General features: G+C 39.7%; 1 protein-coding gene across 4 annotated transcripts in view; it reads right to left on the bottom strand.

Moving 5' to 3' along the window:
• The window catches only part of LOC146835059 (uncharacterized), a 505,671-nt gene that overhangs the window by 211,279 nt on the left and 277,052 nt on the right, over positions 1–17,340 (bottom strand). The window lies entirely within an intron of this gene.

The following is a 17,340-nucleotide window of genomic DNA, read 5'->3' as shown; positions in this document are numbered from 1 at the left end:
AACACTACACATGGGTCACCATAGCTGATACAACTTGTCCCTTAATATCATTCAAATATGTCTTGCACAGCATTGTCAAGTAACCAATCACAACTACTGTTGTGTGATGTCACGTACATTTTCATGTTCCGATTTGTCATACTCTTGAAACTCCTGTGTCTATTTCTGAGCATCAACTACATGATCATAAGGAGTCACATAATGCAAAGCATCCACATGAGTCTGACGATGGCTGTAAGACCCCAATTTATGAATGGTTAGTCTATATGATACATTTAACAGTGCTTTACAAACCAAAATGGTGAATCTCAGTATATCTGACATTGCACACAGGCACCATGTTCATGACCGGTGTCACTCTCGGAGTCACACAGATGCACACCATGTTGTGTTGTGGAAGTATGAGTCACCACAAATGGTAGTCGTTAAATTTAGAAAAACAATGGAACATGTCGCAATAGATACAAAGATACTGTGTAATCCATGTATGGAGTCATAGTACTTGCTTGTCATAATCATTGTAAAGTCTGGTATTGTCATCGCACCTGTACTGTACTGCCAAAGGTGTCTAGTGTGACTTTTTGACTGGTTAAACAGACCGTGAGTGTTGACCCTGCCCTTTGTTTTGCTGTCAAATCGGCCTGACTCCTGGACTAAGCGTAATGTTTCAAAGCATTTAAAGCATACATGTGTGATATCTCTATCCGGTTGTATTCGACATCTTGCACAAGTTAGTTGTCCAAAAAGCATTGATCAGTGCCGTAAAAGGCACATGTCTTGCATGTGCAGTACATCAAACATCTGTTTAATCAGTGGGGGCCATGCAGGTAAACACAGTGGGGCGGGGCAGAGGTTATGGGGGTGAAAGTGAAAAACAACAGAATAGGTAAGATAAAATAAATAAATAAAACCACTTACCTTGTGCTCACCGCATCGTAGACTCTGTAACTCAGCGAGCGCAAGGTAAGTGTTTTTTAAATTTATTTATTTTATCTTACCTATTCCGTAGTTTGTCACTTTTACGCCCAACCCCCTGCCTTGCCCCCGCCTCGCCTCACTGCGCTTACCTGCACAGGCCACCACTGTATTTCATCCCTCCAGGTCAACACACAAATGAAGCAAAGGATATGGAAAGCATTTGACAGGAAAATGCAGATCCAGATAGTATTTCACTGGCATAGTTTCCATTGTCGGAAGACGTGGGAGGACCTCAGACGTTAGAGCCGAGAGATCACCCTAGTCCAGCTGGGAACGTCCTCTCTCCATTTCGAAGGGGCAGGAGCCAGACCCTGACTCCACTCATGGCCCGTATTCTGGCAGTGACCTACCCTAAGCATGATGGGTAGTTGAGGGCCCAACAGCAGCTAGGAGGAGGTGAGTAAAAACCTTGACGTATGATTCAACACCTAAGCACAATTGTATTGTCACAGGTACCCCTAAATTGAGCTATCTGTACTGTGACCAATGCCAATTCACATTACACAGTACATGACTGTGTAGTGTTGTCAGGCTTTGCCCACATATGTGTGTCAGACCACCATCAACACTGCACTATGCAACTAAATCTCTGCCTCTTCATGGCATGGCCTCAGTGCCCAACATAATAGTAGGAGTCTGTAAAGGTGTCAAGGACTTATGTATGAGGTTCAAGTACAGCATCATACGTATCTTAGCTTACAGTGATGGGAGGACATGGGTAGTTTTTCTGACATACTCATCAACATGTGTGTCTTGAAACTATCTAAATCTGATGAAGAGGCAAAGATACACTTGCCCTGAGGATTCACAATACTGTATCACATAGGGAGGTCCCATGCAGCTGAGTTTTCATGCAATTTTAATGGCATACACAAATGGATTACGGTTGCAAATATGATATTGCCTGCAGATGAGTAGCATGTAATGGTATCAACAACAGATGTGTACATATGTGGATGCGTTTGGAGAGCAACAACATACAAAATATGTATGAGAGTCCTGGTTGTGTTGCTTTGATGTATCTTCCCAATGGTCTACAGGTGTAAGAAACTCACATGGGCATTTGAATAGCTCCATGTGGAAACAGTTAGGAATCAGTCCCAGACTGAAAGTTGATGTATGTGCTCATATGTCATGTGAAAATGTTGATCACTTCGTTTAGAATTTACACAGGATGTCAGTCAAAGTAGCAAAGAATGGGAAATACCCTATAGTCTGCATTACAATGTGTTTCCTCAAGGAACAAATTAGTAAGTAAACTACTACTTACAAACAGTTTGTAATGGATTTTGGCTTTGCTAAAAATATTATGTAACAAACATAGTCCTATGAGAATCATGCAGCAGGATCAAATCATTCCTTATTGAAAGCCTCAATTTGCAAGTTTTGTAATTGTACCATGTCCATGTGAGGAATGGGTGTTATTGAAGTAAGCAATGTCTTGTGAGTTGGTGTCACATTTCCCAATCATGTCTGAATATTACACATTCACAGAGATCAGACCCTGCTACAGGCATGGATGAGGAGTATCAAAAAGTTGACGGCCTCAATTGTCAGATACTGTGTTCAATGCCACCATGTGTGGAGTGATTACTAGCTCATTGCAGACATACTTGTGCTCTTGACAAGTAAGCATCACTACTGTCATACAGATTAGGATTGTTAGGATGTTAACATTTCTAGTTGCTCAGAGTGCTGAGCATTGCCTCCTGTGAGTCTACAATGTTTACCAAAAAATAGCTATTGTTTTATTGCAGCATCTACAGACCCAAGTGGAGGATACATGGGCCAAGAAGCAGTTGTTCAAAGTGCTTCCAGTTGAGACACTGACACTTATGGACCCAGTGGCCAAGAGGGTGAGGGGAATGCAATGGATGATCCACACCAGACAAATACATCCAGTGAGTCAGAATCCAGGGACTCTCCCTTAGTGGTGGCGGCTACCATGGAACCTGGTGCAGTGTCATCAGTGTCTGCCACCCCCATAGTCATCTCCTCCCTCCCTGCTGCTCCCCAGCTAGTTGCACAGGCCCTCACCCTTCCTGGGTGTGCCAGCTCCTCTGCTGAAGGCATCTTACCCCTGCCCCTGTGTCCTCAGCTGCCCTTGGTGAGGTGGCTGTTAACCACCTGAAAAAGATCTCCGTTGGGCAGACTAAATTGTTGAATGCCATCTAGGGTTTGGACAGCCAATGCACACAGATGGCTGCCTAGCTGGGTACTGTTTACTTTGGGATGTGTGCCCTACAGGGGTCTGTTCAGGCTCTGGCCACCTCATTATTGACAGCTGTACCCCTTTCCCAGCCTTCCACCTAAAAGCCTTCACTGACCGCAACACCTTGAGAATCCCCATCTCCACCCCTAGATCCTACACCTCTGCCTGACCCAAGCACATGCACACCTGTGCATGCACCCACCCAAACACACACCTGCAGCACACAACCAGCAACATCCCCAGCAATCACTACACACACTACACCTGCATACATATAGCCAGCAGCACCAGCACTTATCAGCAGAGACACTACTATTCCATCCACATCACCTTCACAAGCAGCTGACACCTTAATTTCCTCTTCCTCTTAACCTGACCCTATCTCTGATTTACCCTCAACCTCTACCCATGACCCTTTCTTCTTGTCGCTTGCACTTTGTCCTGTTGGTCAACTCCCGCCCCTCCATCATCACAGGCCCTCTTTTTCCATCCCTATTCCCCATCCTTTGTCAGCACGCCCTAACCATCCTAAATCCACTCCCAGGAAGAGGAAGAGAGGCAGGACCCATTTCACTCACAAAATATGCACTCCCAGGGCAAAGTATATTCCTCCCAAACCAAAATCTACACCTACTAAGCCCAAGCCTAATCATTCTAAACTCTAGACCACATGCCACTATTCTATCCCTGAGGGGCCTGCAAAACCCATGTGATGTCCCTCCAGGGGAATATGTTCTGACAGTGTTTGTTTGGCAAGTGAAGTGGCATGTCTCCTGTTGAGGTGCCACCAGGTTTTTTTTACTGTCATATAATATGGTGCCTGATGTGTTTTTGTATATAGTTGTGCTATTAGAAACATATGATTATTTGGTTAACTACTCAAGTGTGATGTCATGGTTTGTCTCCTGATTTATCAACAGTCTGGATCCCTATGATGTTTTTAGCATCCTAGGTTTGTACATGTGTGTTGTTGGTTCAGAAAACAGATAGGTGACTGAGTCCGTAAATGGCACCCATAAATGGAAACAGTTTGAGAGGCCCAAGTGGGACATGGATTGACATGCTGCCACACAAGGAATGAGCCTGCTCTGAATGATGTAAGTTATATGCAACGGTTATCAGGGCAAATGAGGACTTGTTTGGAATTGCTACTCTGGTTATGATCGAATGACATAACTGGCAAATGTTTGTGGTTGCCAAACATCACAGTTGAATGTTCGATATACATTATCATGACACATGTTGACAGAGTACAACAGTCCACATGTGCACACCAGTGTACACTATTTTCACATGGCCGATCTGCCTGTACCACAGACACAATCTTTGCATGGTTTGATGATTCATGACTACTGTCCAATTTACATGACTTGCATGTCAGAGAGGAAAGCATAGAGCTCTCACCATGTGAATAGGGTGCACAATGCAACTGTACAAATTATTCAGCAGTAGTATATGCAACAGTCTGTATGCACAGACAGGTACCCACATGGTGATCTGATTGTCAACATGTCAATTTGAAACAATCAATATCTTTCATTTATAATGGGGTAAAGTCTCATGTTTGACACATTTTTCCCCGTACTGTAAACGTTCAGGACAGTACTAGGTACCCTCTATATACTGAACAATGTTCGCACAAGTGTCAAATACAATTGTCTCGACATAGATCCTAGTGACTGGTGTAACAAATACTGAGCTTAAAAACCACACTTCAAAGCACACTTTCGGCCCTAAAATTCACAGTTTGAACCAAATAACTGTGTATTGGACACCTTTGAAAATGTTCAATCCATATAAAAAGCATCAGGCCTTTACTTTAGTGATGTTGTGTGTGAAACATTGGATACGAACTCAAAAAGGAATGAACACACCAACGTGTCACATGGTGGCCCCTTTTGACTAAATAACTGCCAGTGTAATTGTGGTTCAACATACTGCTGGTTTATAAGAAATGTTATGTATGATTTTGTTAGTGACAGTCCCAGAATTGCTCCTCCCATTAAGAAACTGTATCCCCTCTGTATCCATGTTGGAACATGCTTGTACTTGCACATTAATTTGGCCAGGGCACTCCTGACACCCAGGCCAGTGAGTACTAACATGCTTGCGGTGAGAGCGGTCCCTATCGGAATCTGTCTGTATGAACACACTCTGGCTTTTACACAATGGAGCCTATGTGCCATAGTGCCAGTGCTCACAGTCTCTGTGGTGTATTCTCAGAGAACTCTTTGATTCCAGACACTGTTTATTTATGTGCCTTCAGTAGTGAGTTTCGTTCAAATATATCAAATTTTGGCGTCTTACATTTCAAAACAGTTGGCACCTACAGTGACTGTAGTTACCAAACTCTTATGGCCATACATGAGAATTTCCATGTTGGAATATCACTCAGTAATGATCAAGTGTGTGTTGTCACACTATGATAGACACTCATGAGTCCATAATGTAGTCAGATTGGAATCCTGGATCTTAAGACTGTCGGCCACAACCCGTTCATGACAAATACCAGCTTGAATTTGAAAAAATAAAAAATAAATTACTTGGGTTGCAAGCCTTAGTTTGGCATTTGCAATTTGAAAAATAACAGCAAACAAAATGGCCACTGCCTGGTATTGGTTCCGGAACATTCAAAAAACAACAATCTCCATTGGATATTGGCCATGAGGAAGGCGGGTTCGCACGTGGAAACTGAATACTTTGTATCACATTGGCAATTTTTGAAAGTCATGGACCAATGGTGGTGTCCGTGCATGGTTCAGACCACTTATGTTGTGTACAAATACATTGCGGTTAACAATACACTCCACTTGCTTCCTGACACCGCTGCGATCAACACCTCCTCAACTGCAGCTGCTGTTTGCCATCTCTGTGAGCCATCATTAGCTGTGTAGAAGGGTGTGAGGGCCCCAGCTTTCTAACCAGAGGAGTTGGAGACCCTGGTGGAAGAGGCCCTTCCACACTACAGTAAACTGTACGGCTCTCCAGATGAGCAGATGAGTGCCTCCCATACCTTCTACATTGTTGGTCTGCATAGCTTTATGTTGAGCAGGTTTGAATGGCACTTATGTGGCCATTGTGTATCATGTGAGATGTTAACATGGGCATAGATGCATGCAATTGTACCAAGGTGTGATATATCCAAAAGGTTTGTTTACAAAATACTTTCATAATTAAGTTAAATCTCCTTGAAACTCCACACGCATTGTGGCCTATGTTGCACATTACAATGAATGTACATGTATTGACACTTAGGTAATGTACATGTGATTTTTATTTCTTGATGTGATCACAGGAAACAGGTATTTACTTGAAAGACGTTGGCTGTAATGTTGATGTGCACGCACATACACCTACATTTGATGACGTGTAAAAACAAACCAATTGTGATTCACACACAAGGTTTAATTGTCCTGCTGTTTGGGCAAAGTCTGTACTGCTGAACACTGAACTTGGATTTGCAATATGCGTAGGTGACAAACAGGTCATGAAACGAAACATGTTACTATGCATCCGCAAAACAACTGAATTTCACTTTCCTTTTCAGCACACATTGAAGTTCTGGCTCATGATCAAGGCTATCTGTTGTTAGTGAGCTCCCCTTACTTATGTGGTTTGAGTTTTAAAAATGTAGCCTTGGCATAGACCAGTTAATTTCTATACCAGCATGACATGTTAGGGCGTTGACGCTATGGTCAGTGCGATTACTTTCATAATGCTTTGAAACGCTGAAAACTCCGAGGGCCATGTTGTTTCATATGGCTATGGCCTCAACTTATGCCCAGAAAGCTGTTTGATCTACAATTTTGAAAGACTGCATCCAAGATAGATACTGAGTACCTCATTAATGAGAAGTGTTGCATCGCTGCGACAAAGCAGCAATGCTACACTTCTTAGTGCGCCCTCCTGGCAATACCATAGATGCGCCATATTTAAAGTATGGCGCATCATGTCGCAAGGCGTTACTGATACATCAGTATCCTTGACATATCTGTTTGAGCAAAAGTGGCGCATTGCTGGGGTGTGTCTGAAAACAGATGCAACTCCAGCAATGTGTCTTTTCACATGTGGCAAGCCCCATGTGAAAGGGCCTGCGTCACCCTCTCACCGGCCATGAGGCAGGCGTAAGGTTTTCACGCAATGGCGTCTTGGAAGTGGTGAACTGAAATCTTATAGCTTTCAATGTGCCACTTTTACAAGGCTTTGATGAAAGGATTGCCAACCCTGCATACATATACCTAACACATGTATAATGTAGTGCAGGGGTTTACAAAGTGACGAATCTGCCTACATGTGTCACTTTGTAAATAGGGAGCAACATAGCGCATTTATTACGCTGCCAGTGTGTCACAAAAAGTGACGCCCCGGCAGCGCAAACGTTTCACAAGGGTTCATAAATAAGCCCCGGAACATCCTAACAACTTGACACAGCATGTAGGAGAGCTGGTTCCTCATTTCTTGTGCATGTGTGATAGCAAGGTATCCTAACACTTTATTTAAACTTGTTTTTCCTCTGGTCTTGTTGGCTACTTTGAGACACAGATCTGTGTAATACCAGCTTTTGCTCATTACAAAATTACAATCTTTCGTGAAGGTGTACTGCTTATGATTCGCATGGCAGCGGGGACTGAATTGATGTTGTGAGAAACCAGCTCTAGATGTCCAAGTTCAAGACGAAATGGATCAATCCCTGACACTGGTGCTGCTGTGCCATGAACATATGGTTCAGTGCTTCGGTACAGCGTGGCTTCTGGAGCTAAATGAACATTAATTTCTGTTTTTTAGTCCAGTGTGGCATCATTGGGTACAACCTGTATTCCGCTGTCTGTAGTGCCTGTACAAATCGGTACTGGATTTGTGTCTCGGTGTGTCTATGGGAGTTTCTTCTGACATGAATGTACTGTTATCTCCCTTGGATGCCTATTTGACTAGTTGTCCCCAGCATATTCCAATTCTGCTAAATGCTTTTTTTGAAGCATCCGGGAACTCATCAGGCCCTAGTGCTATGGCAACGGAAATGTGTCAGCGTGGATACCTTCCCTCTGTGGCTGCGGTGGCAACAAGCTGGCAACGTACTTATTTAATTAACTTGCTTGGACCTGCACTATTGGTACTTCCTACTGCATTTGCTGTCACCTTGAATGATGCCTCGACCATTGGTCACACAGAGTTAGTTTAGTTCAGTTGGGGGGGGGGGTGTGAGACCAGTTTGCAGATCGCATGAACCTCTCTGCCTCCACAAGCTAACTAGATATGTTATCCACACCAGTTTTTGTTAGCATTCATTTCAGTGTGCTGAGACTTCCACACAACCTCACTGTTATTAGCAAAAACCTGACATGTTTAGTTGCCATCTGCTTTCCTACTCGTTCTGCATGTTTTGTAGTTCACATAGCTGAACACCAGCACTAGATTTGGAAGAAGAAAAATAGTAAGCATTTACTTAGATATTCTGCTATTTTGCAGTTGTTAATTGATGCTGTCCATTTAAATGAGCTCCAGCTATCATGTATGTCCATCATGTCAAAATGTATGTACATATTTGTGACACTTACAACGCCTCTTATTTACAGTATGTACGTACCATTTAGGTCTGTAAAACAGACATAAAATCAATTGGTAAATTGTTTCATTTAATGTGCCTTTATTTTCACAGTTTCTAAAACAATGTGTTTGTGGATAACGCTTGGACACTGACTACTAGGACATACAAACAGTTGTATGATGTGAGTCAAGTTGACATACATGGGCTGATTTGTATGTGTGCTTGAATATGACAAATAGTGCATTATTTGTATCCTACAAGTATGTTTAAAAAAAAGAGAATTTTGGCACCATTTCCAGTATTGATGTAGAGGTGAAACTTCTGGTGAGAGATGTATGTGTGCTCATGCTGAGTGTGTACCTATCAAGTTAATGGCTGTGACATGAGGGGTGTGCATGCATTTTCAACAAATTTTTGAAGGACGGCCAATATGCTAGAAAACTCATTATTGTTGCTTTTCAAGTTGCTGAACCTATGCCTTTGGACCAGACAAGTCTGAGCAAAATCGTTTTAGTGTAATTGTCAGCTGATCTATTTTGTAGATACCCATGGACTTAAGATAGCATATTTGTGTTGACTAGCAGTAATCTTTTTTTGAGAACTATGTGTGAGCATGTATACATGTTTACCTGTTTGAATTTACTCATCATATGTGAACATGGACTATGTACTTTGTCAGTGCATATGTATAATTATGAAAGTTATGAACCATGTGGACCCTTGTAACATTACATTGACATGAATGCACACGACTGGCGTTACAGTGATTTAGCTCTATTCTCAATTTCATTTATATTTGATTGAAATGTAGTTTAGGGAATTGTCGAGAAACACACACATATTACTACTTGCTGGATTTATAGTGGTACTTTGATGTGGCTAATGACTTGTCAGACAGATCCTGCATGTGTAGATTGTATATTTGTGGTTTCAACTTACAAGTGTATACGGGTACCCAGCACACAGGTTATAGACATACTTGTGTAATGAAATGCTGAGGAAGCTTGTTAGATGAGTTGAATTCCAGAGTCTATGGTGTATGTTGGTCATGTGATGGTCACTTGAGTATAAAATGAGGATAGTTCATATACATATTACTAATTATATCACAAACATTTTTCATAGAAATGGATCTATGATGTTTGTGAATCTCCATAGTCTAACTCCTAGTTCTACACATAGTTGTGTCACATATGTCATGTGCCCGGAATGCACATATGCATTTGTGATAATGTACATGTGTTGGTTAAGGTGTAGTAAGTGTGTTTTGGTGAGCATGGATTGTGTATGTATGCTGTATATTGACTACCATGTCAAATGACATTGTCTGATAGGCTGAGTATTCTGAAATTCGCCATATGTTTGTAAACTTGTACTCCCTGTAGGCAACATGTTATTAGGAAGTTCAGCAGGTGTAACCCTTCCATCTAATATCTTTCGATGTGGATTTGAATGTAGATGAATGTAGTTTTGCAAGCGGTAATTGTCTGCTATAACCTGACTTTGATAACATAGTTCATACGCAGTCAATGATGTGCTTATGGTTACAAAGTCAAGTATATTGTTTACTGAAAAATAGTGTGCACTGCAACTGTCACAAGTTAAGTTTTTTGACTCTAGAAACTGGTTGTGGCTAAGCAGGTACAACTCTATTTTGGGATTTCTCTGTGTGCCCTTCATGTGCGAGTGCCTGATATGGCAGTAGGTATGAGTCATGACGTGATGCCCAACCTAAAAATATGTCTGCTTCTGTTGGTATGTATGATTGGCCAACAAATGATTGCCATGTCCAAGTAATCCCTGTACCTGTGACACATATGAATGCATGCATTATGCCTTCTCATGGTAGCAGTCAGTATTCACACCAGTGTTAGGCTGAATGGGGTATGTGTATGTTGAGTGTCAGGTCTGTACAGACAACAGACCTGAACTAACATGTTTCAGTCTCCTCCCCTGCATGAAAACCCAATATTGTGGGATTTGCACTTGTAAACCACAGCAGGGTACAATACTAATGGACCTGCATTCCATGTTTAGGCTGTGTTAGTCAGTGCGTTACACCACAAGGGTGAAGTGTAGAGCAACTTGTTTTTACAGATTGTGTCTACAATTGGAGATGGAGTTTAAATTAACCCTGGCCAGTATACTCTGCTCCACCGGCAGAGTTTGCAGAGTTTTTGGCACTCCGAGCTCCACTTGGAATGCGAAGTTCGGCAAAACTCCGCCAACCACCGGCGGAGCTGAGTTTACCAGTGCCATAGAGCGAGCCTCGCTGCTTATCCCTAATTACTTATGTACCAGTGGGGATAGTTTGTAAAGTAGTTCAATTTTAAACCACGAGATGGCAGTGCTACAAAAAGTAAACTAAAATGAAGCTTGCAAATATGAAACAAATCAGTGTGCAGCTATATGCGGGGAAGACGTGCATCATTTATTATTTGTTTTATAATTGCCTAACTTCCCAGCTCTTCTCTTTGGTGTTGAGTGCCCTGGGTAACATGAACAGACCACCACGCTTGCCTCCCAGTGCGCACAGAGATTACAGAGCTCTGGGGGCTTCTTTTCACCCTCTCTGGTAGCACCAACTTTGCGGCACATACATCATACTTGCTCAAGAGAGTAGTGACTCCTCAAAATGGATGTAAATTGTTTTTGTGGTTGTTCCATTTTGTTTTAGTACAATCATCTGCCTTCTGACTACATGGTTCATTTCCATCGCAGGAGTTTTACTTTTCGGTCGGATGAAATTGCTTTCCTCGATAATACCTCTGCTGAGTAGAGAACCAAACTCTCTGAAGTTAATGAAAGATTTTTATGGATTTTGACAAGAGCATTTCATGCACTGTTGCAGAGATGGCATATGTATTAAGTCTTAAAAAAGATAAAATTGCCGGCAATATCATTATGTAACAACAAGCGCAGGCCAGAGATTTATGTTCAAATATTATCCGGAGGACTAGTGTCTGGAGGAGGGGAAGTCGGGTTATTGACTGAATTACTCACCTGAACTTAAATTTCTTGGTGACACAATGCTCACCTCAGTGCATACTAAAACCTGTTGCCTAGAAAATACCTCTACTGGAGAGGAATGTTTTCCTGCTACCAGGTTAAGAGAAATAGTGTTACGGTGAGCAAATATGGAAATTTTGAAATTACCTGCTATTAGCGTATGATCACAAACCTGTTAGTTTAAGTATCTTTATAGTGTTTGTCTGCAGCTGCACTTCGTGAAGTGTGATTGTTCTTCACTATATATAAATGTAGACTCATAAACAGTGAAATTCTGCATAAAAAAAGGCTGAGCTGATGCAGAGTACTCTAAGCAAAGAGTGTGGCCATCTGTGCTCTGTGTTCAAAAGATTTTATTGAGTTTTCATGCTAAGCAAAACATAAAGACAATACAGAAAAATATTATTGAGTGAAAATACCTAATCATAATATGGAGATACAAAAGCCTCAAATGGATTGCAGTAGGTAACAACATTACAATTACTCAATGAAATATAAAAAGGGGAAGGGAAAGAAAACAATTATAAAACTATTGCATCAGCTAGCAAATATAGAGCTACTATAGCAAAAAACATTAGTCTATTATAATTGTAATAAAACTAGATATAAATATATAATTAAGAAGATAAATATATATCAACAGGGTTCCAAAAAGAATGATAAGAGTTAGAATTATGACCAATACCGGATAAAGAAAACTGAGCTCCTCTTCTTGTAAAAATCACCCATGACCACCAAGCATGTACTGATAATACCGAAACATCTTTCAAACAGAATGTAATGGATTGTAAAGCAGCTGATATTAGAAAAATAAAACCTTTCCCTTCTAAGTCATTTAATTTGTGTGTCAAAATAGCAGATTTGCATATTACCATATTAAATGAAACATCATCATGAATAGTTAATATCTTTTTTATAATATCCCAAACGTCTGTCCAAAATTTAGCAACTAAATGACAATCAAAAAGCATATGTTTTAATGAACCTGGATGTAATTTACATTGCCAACAAGTTGAAGATTAAAGAAGTTTAGCTTGAAATAAACGTAATGGAGTCCATAAACAGTTAAATAAAATATAAGAATTAGTTTGATAAAGTGAAACAGGTAACCAACCAGAAATATTACTAAGCCAAATATCTTTCCATATATCAACAGATAAGGAGAGCGAAAGTTCATTATTCCAAAATACTGAAATCATATTAATGTTGGTTCCTAGAGAATTAGATACTTTTTTATATAAAATAGAAACACCATGAGATGATGTGGAAATAGTTTGACTATAAATTGATAAGTCAGCTTTAACATTAGAAGGAATAACATGAGGAAATGAATCTAGAATTGGATTACATAAATATTCATATTGGTCATATCAGACTGAGGTAAACTAAATTTTGTTTGTAGAGCAAATGATATGAATGCATTGTTGTAATAGACATCTTTAAGATAAAAAATACCAGCATTAATCCATGAATACCAAAAACGTATACTTCTATTTAATTTATTGACTGTGCTATACCATAATGACATGTCTTCTGTAGTAAACATGGGAGATTGAAAAATTGAGTCTCAATTATTAAAAATCAATTTAGTGGATTTAAGAATAACAGATTTATGAAAAAAATAGATTTATTAGACATGGTTAGCAAAGTGGGTAATGGAAATGGAGTAACTATTGACTTCTTGATAAAAAGCCACTTACGTGGATTATTTAAAGAGGAATGGTTAAACAATATGGAACTTTGTTTCGAAATGAAAGCTTTGTGATAATGTAAAAAGTCAGGTAAACCAAAACCTGCATTACATTTGGGCATTTTTTATTTTATATAACTTATACAAGGTGATTTTTTATTCCAAAATAATTTGGAGAGAAGTATATCAACATCTTTGTAAAATGTAATGAAAATTGTGTAGGAATCATAGCTAGAGTGTAGATAATTTTAGGAGCAATAGTCATTTTAATAGAATCCATTCTTCCCCACCATGAAAGGTGAAGTGAAGACCATTTGGATGTTTTATCTTTAATATAATTTAAAATAACGTCACAGTTCAATGTTATGGTAGGCTTTATGGATGAAGAGAACAGAATACCAAGATACTTCAATTTATGTTTTTGCCAAATAATTTCATTCATAGGTAACATATCAGGAGTACAATAAATATTAGTAGCCAGATACTGTGGAATATTTCAAAATAATCTCTGATAGGGGAGGGAATGAGCATAAAGGATCACTAATAAATAAAAGTACATCATCAGCATATGCTAAGGTTTTAATAATAACGTCCTTAATATTGACTCCCTTAATAATATCACAATTTCTTATAGAAGTAAGTAAAGGTTCAATACCTATAAGGAACAAAAGTGGGGAAGGGGGCAACCTTGTCTTGTACCTCTAAAAATGGAAAATTGGTTTGATATTTGGACATTGATATATAAACGAGCAGTAGGAGCAGAATACAGAGCAGAAATCATGCAAATAAATGTGTCACCATAGTTAAATGATAATAATGTATGGAATAAGAATTCCCAGTGAATTTTATCAAAAACTTTCTCAGCATCTAATGTGAGAATTCCCGATAGTAGAGATATATTGGAAGCTTGTTCAATGACATGTAACAGGGTTCTTGTATTAATAGCAGAATGTTTATTCTTCATAAAACCAGATTGGACTGGATGAATAATAGAATCTAACACAGGGGACAATCTAGAAGCAAGTATTTTAGCATATAATTTACAATCTTAATTAATTAAAGAGATAGGGCGATAATTTGATACAAGTGTGGGATCTTTATCAGGTTTGGGAAGTACAATAATTAAAGCCTCAGTAAAAGAACCTGAAGTAATTCCTGTAGAACTAAAAAAGGTAAAAAGTTTAAATAAAAAATGAATAAGCTGTAATTGAAATTCTTTGTAAAACTGAGCAGGCATACCATCGGGACCAGGAGACTTCTTTTTTTTAAGAGATTTTATGGCTGATGGAATTTCATCTTGAGTAATGGGAGAGTCAAGCCCACTTTTATCTGATTGTGAAATCTTGGGTAAACCAAACTTAGTTAAAAAGGAATCAATCAAGGAAACATCAATAAAATTGGGTTTGTTATAGAGCAGAGGTATTCAATCTGTCGGGCACGACCCCCAGGGGGGTCGTGGAGCCTTGGGAAGGGGGTCTCGCATTTCCAGGCCTCATTTCTACTTGGAGTCCAGAGCATAAGCTCTTCTTTAGGAAAATGACAACCGTCTGGACACTTCATTTGATCCTTAAAATGCTTCTGCTTAAGTTAGTTGAGGCTTATGTGCTGTGGAATGAAGAGGCCCAACAGACAGGTACAACAATCCTTGGTGCCAGGGTGCCTGCTTTTCTGAATGAAATACCACCCTGCAAACCTGCGCTATGAGTTAATCTGCAAACCTAAAGGGTGCTTGGGAGCAGTTCTGGCTTTAATTGCTCGATTCGCTCCAAGCATTGGGATGGCAAAGATTTTTTTTTTAAAGTGGTAGTACTAGGAGTTAACAACAGGACTGTGAAGTGCATGCTTTTAATCCTAATTGTATTTACACAGCGGATAGTACCCCTGAGGAGGTGAAGCAGGGCAGTTAAGCAAAAAAACAATTGCTTTACTTATGGTCATGTAAAATCCACATTTTGGAGGCTAACTTTTATCCTAAAACAATTTGCACAGTTTGTAACAGTCTATCTTTTAATGTGTGTAATGCAAGCATAAAATAATGACTTAAACATTCACAGTGCTTTCTGACACAGGCTGTAACCTCGTAGCACTAAAAATACACAAGTCCCTGCACCAACCAAATTTAATTCTGTGGCTCTCTGGTTACACACAGACCTCTGCAGTGCATTAATTAATAGAGGTTTCATACTACACTGCATTTCCCTGAGTAACAACTTTTTAAAATGTATTTTTTCATTCAAGCCACCCATTATTGTATATGTAGCTACCTGATGGTGAAAGACCTAAAGAACTAACCAAATACTTTGGGGCTGATTTATGAGAGGCTTGCGCAGCAGCACTTTTTTTAATCCCCAGCAGCACAAGTGTCTCAATCATATCTATGAGGCATCGCAAAGTCACCCTGTGCGGCTTTGCATGGCCTCATAGATATGGAGTAAGACAAAGCAGTGCAAGTCGCTGCGTTGTCTTACTCTATGTCAAGTAGACGCTCCATGGGCATTGTGATGGGTGTTCCCATGCAACACCAATAAACCATGTAAACCTAGGGCAGCGGCAAAACCTTACTCCTCCCCATGGCAGGCGGAATGAGGAGAAATGTTTTCATTTCTCGACGTTATTTCCTCTTTCTATGTGTGCTGCATTCTGCAGCACACAAAGAAAGAGGAAAAGCCCTCTGTGTTGTGGATTGTTTTTGTGCAGGAAGGGCCCCTTCCTGCTCAAAAACAATCCTGCCCACATTGACGTTAGGCAGCAATTTGTGCACAAATGCGGAGAGAAAGGACAGGAATGCACATTATTTCATAAATACGGTGCATTCCTGCCCTTTCACAGTGGCGTAAGGCAGCGCAGAAGGAAGACTTGCGGCCCTGCCCTATACCAATTCCTCATAAATAAGGCACCTTTGTTTTTAGCCACAGCTTTGACTATGCCCTCACGCTCACTGACCTTTGGTTTGCTAAATACTGTCTAATAGTATTTCCACACTGTAAAAATGATTTGCTGTGGGAATTGGGGGCGTTTATGGTTGTCGATAGTTGTCAATGAAGAGGAGTGCCAAGTTCTAGAAATGTTTATCAGGAGGGGGTCCTTACGCCTAAAAGATTTTGACAAGGGGGTCTCGGCATTAAAAAGTTTGAAGACCTCTGTTATAGATGGTAGAATAAAAATCCCAAAATTCATTAACGATATCATTGTGGGATAAAGCAATTTTACCATTAGGGCCATGAATTGAATTGATATGAGTTTTATCTTTTTTTATACGCAAATAATTAGCTAAATGTATGCCGGACCTATTGGCATTGAAACGATACTTGGCTTTAGAGTTAGAGATCTGAATACCAGCTCTTTTGCTAAGGATTGAATTAAACTCATATCAAAGTTTTTGTAATTTGATTCTATATTGAGAGTCATTAGACGTAATAAAAAGTCTCTTAAATTTTGCTATTTGCTTTTCCAAGTGTTTAATATTTGCATTAAAGGTTTTATTTTCATGGGCCATAAGAGAAATAGTTACACCTCTAATATAAGCTTTAAAAGCATCCCATCTATTAACCATAGAGGTAGAACCCTCAGGGTTAAGAAGAAAGTATTCCTGAATGGCATTTAAGAGCTTAGGTTTATTACGTTTATTAAGAACAATGTCAGTATTCATTCGCCATCTAGATTGCTTTGTAAAGGAAGAATTTAAATTCAAAACAAAAGAAATCAAAGCATGATACGAAATATCAATGGTACCAATCATAGGAGTAATGACGGAGTTAATTAATTGCTTAGAGATTAATAAATAATCAAGCCTAGAATGAGAATTATGTGGATTAGAAAAGAATGTAAAACTTTTTTCTGTAGGGAAATGTAGTCGCCAAATATCTACTAACTGTGTGGTTTGAATAAATGATTTAAAAGCATGAA

This window comes from Triturus cristatus, chromosome 4_2 (assembly GCF_964204655.1).
Source record: "Triturus cristatus chromosome 4_2, aTriCri1.1, whole genome shotgun sequence".
Taxonomy (NCBI): domain Eukaryota; kingdom Metazoa; phylum Chordata; class Amphibia; order Caudata; family Salamandridae; genus Triturus; species Triturus cristatus.
The sequence above is the reverse complement of the archived record's forward strand: the minus strand, read 5'-3'. Positions and strand labels throughout refer to the sequence as shown.